Source organism: Colobus angolensis, unplaced genomic scaffold (assembly GCF_000951035.1).
Source record: "Colobus angolensis palliatus isolate OR3802 unplaced genomic scaffold, Cang.pa_1.0 Scaffold31, whole genome shotgun sequence".
In the NCBI taxonomy this organism is placed as follows: Eukaryota; Metazoa; Chordata; class Mammalia; order Primates; family Cercopithecidae; genus Colobus; species Colobus angolensis.
The window spans coordinates 873,743-876,895 of NW_012116377.1; the positions used below are offsets into that span (position 1 = coordinate 873,743).

Genomic DNA, 3,153 nt, shown 5'->3' on the forward strand with positions numbered 1-3,153 from the left:
AAATAAATAAAAATAAATAAAAAATAAAGAGAAAATAATGGATATCTACTTTTGGCCTACTGTGGCAGAGGAAAAGGCAGTTACCCTAGGACTGGTTTTGCAATAATCTTTCTAAAAACAAAGAAAAAACTACGTTAATTTTGGATTCTTCCCCATAACACATATATTTGATCCAATAGAAAAATCATGTCTAAATCACTTGTCAAATAAATTGATTACCTTTTCCAGATTATTACATTACTACTTAAGGAAGAAATAACTTGGCCATAGTATTTTCATTGTCACATGCGATCACACACAGCTCATTTGCTTTTGGCACCCTTACAGGCACTGAAATAGAAGCACGAGGAAAGCACGTTTATATAACACAAATCACCAGTCAATTACGGACACACACAAAAAAGCAGATATACATGCAGATACCCTTCATAAGCAAACCACAGTAGAGAGCTGTGTAGAATCGTCTTACTCTGTCAGACGATTCTACACAGTTATAAAATCCCATTACTACGCAGCTTAAACTACAAATCACCTCACACCCCACAGCACGAAGAATCACACACAGGCAGAAACACAACCATACACACCCGGTCACGGAAAGACTCTCAGTCCACCCGGCATCACCCATTGTCACACACACGCACACACACCCCAAGAGCCTGGCAGGGCACACAGAGGGTCCTCTACAAATCCGAGGTTCCGGTGGGTCCCCGCGCCGGCCCGGCTCCTCCCCCGCACCTGCCTGGACGGCTGGTCCCACCCTCTCTCCTGCCAGGTGTAGACCCCGGGACCACTCAGAGCTCGCTCTCGCCCTCGCAGGCCCTGAGCGCCTGACGCCTGCTCACCGAACGCGGGCGGGCGGGCACTCCCAGAAACCTCTGGGGCGCAACAGGCCGAGTCCACTAGCCTGCCAGAGGTGAGCCGCCCGGGCCTCCTCGCGTCCTGGCCGGCCAGCCAGGCGCTGGACTACATTTCCCAGAGGCACCGTGTCCAGAGCGCTGGACTACATTTCCCAGAGGCACCGCGTCCAGAGCGTGGCTTCATTTCCGTTAGTTTGCGAGATTTGGAGGCCTCGCGTGGGGAGAGGGCCGCGTCTGTGGAGGAGCTTGGCTCCGCACCTGCTGGGCTGGCGAACCCGAAATCGGGCTTGGAACCCGGGCACCAGATCTTGGACCCTAACTGCCTCTCTCTCAAGGTAGGAGTGTCCGGGATGCCAGAGTGGACATGCGCGGAGAAAGCGTCGCTGGGGTTACTCGTGTGGCCGTGTCTCCGGTTTTGTGTGCAGGCTACAGCCTGCCTGGTATTGGCGACTGCCTGTGCATACACGACTGGATGTGTGTGGCTGTGGTTTTGTATATGAGCATTTGTGTGACTGTGAGTTGTTTGTGACTCTGAGGGTATTTGTAACTGCTTACCTGACTGAGATATACTTACGTGACTGTGATTGTGTGTGTGCCACGTGTATAATTGGAGTTTGCCTGTGACTATGAAGTGTGTGATAGTTGTGACAAGAGTGTTTGGATGTGCTTGTGTCACTTTGGGGTTGTGTATAAACCTGGTATCGTGTGACGGATTTGCCAGTAAATTTAAGGTGTGTGACAGTGTTGCTGTGACACGGTGTTTGTGACGCGTGTTTCCCTGATCTGGTACTTGGTTGGGTGACTGTCTGATTGTGTGTGACTGTGGGGTTGTGTGTGCTGTTTTCCTGACTCTGTAAAGAGACTAAAATTGCAGCTTTGAAAGGGTGTTTTTGGCGGTGTCTCTGACAAGGTGCTTGGATGTAATTATATGCCTTTACTTAAAGGGATTTTGTTTGAGACGGGGTGGTCTAACAATGTAGCATAATTGGGTGATTGTGCCTCTAGCTGTGTGACTGTGGAAATGTGATTATGTGTGACTTTATGTGGCCATTTGTATATTCTGTGACCTTATGGGGGTTTAGTTCAGTACAGAAGTAAATTTCTTTTTGGTATTTCTGGGGTTCATTTGGGGCTGAGGTCGGCCTATGGATTATGAGTGCCATGTGGCTCTGTGCTCCTCCCATGTGGCTCTGAGGACTTAAGGACTTTTTGTTTTGACCACAGTGGCTGCCCTTTCATACATAGCTTGCATTGCTTTATTTCTGTATCCATCCTCGGTTCACCTTGGGAAATGTAGTTATGGGTTCACGACTTCTTCCCTGCGTCCTCTTGCCTTATAGCCTTAAGGGAATTGGATGCAAGGAAGTGGCAAGAAGTAAGGAAGTCAGACATTTGGACACCTGAGTGAAGAATAGGCGTTATTTGCGAGCCACAGACCTGGTCTTGGGATGAGAATTTTAGGGCTGATAATACCTTCAAGACAGCCACTGGATGCTGGGCGTGGTGGCTCACATCTGTAATCCCAGCACTTTGGGAGGCGGAGGCAGGTGGATCATCTGAGGTCAGGAGTTGGAGACCAGCCTGACCAACATGGTGAAACCCTGTCTCTACTAAAAATACAAAATAACTGGGTGTGGTGGCGCATGCCCGTAATCCCAGCTACTTAGGAGACTGAGGCAGGAGAATTACTTAAACCCGGGAGGTGGAGGTTGCAGTGAGCCAAGATCATGCCACTGCACTCCAGCCTGGACAACAAGAGCGAAACTCAGTCTCAAAAATATATATAAAAATAAATAAAAAGGTCACTGGAAATGTAATGGGATTCCAGGAGTGGGAATAGTTTCAGAGGGAGTGCTTTAGGAGACAGCAACCCAGTTCTGAACCTGAAGCACTCCACTGCAGGGCTGTCTCCAGTGTACAGCTTTGAATCCAGAAGTGAATTCAAGCCCAAGACAGCTTTGACCTGGCCCTTCTTTCTGATACAGAAGGTAGAAGACCTGTTCTAGTCTCCTCCTGACTTTTCTTTATGTTAAATGAGATTGAGGATGGAGAAAGAGGGTATGTTATAATTTAGCATATTCCCCAAGAAAAGGCCTAATATCTCATTCCATTTTTCTTTTTCTGAGAGTAGAGCCCAGAGGAGAAAGAATGGCTGTTTCAGTAGCAGTGTCCAAGGTGAGTATTTCCTCTTTGTTTCCTGAAATACATTTGTTATTACAGGACATAGACATTTTTGTTTTCTTTTTGAAATTTCCTGCCTTCTCAAATGATAGAGGGGCAAGGCAATTTTTGG

The 3,153-nt window shown here is 47.7% G+C and overlaps 1 protein-coding gene across 3 annotated transcripts in view; it reads left to right on the plus strand.

Annotated features, from left to right (window-relative positions):
* The first annotated feature begins 888 nt into the window (after window positions 1-888).
* Window positions 889-3,153, plus strand: part of ZNF420 (zinc finger protein 420) — a 67,390-nt gene continuing 65,125 nt past the window's right edge. Inside the window, exons 1-2 of one of the 3 annotated variants that reach the window (XM_011950636.1) lie at window positions 889-1,195; window positions 2,992-3,035. The gene's annotated coding sequence lies outside the window, so the exon portion shown is untranslated. The remainder of the gene's footprint in view (window positions 1,196-2,991; window positions 3,036-3,153) is intronic. The other 2 variants (XM_011950638.1, XM_011950637.1) reach the window with 2 other exon arrangements.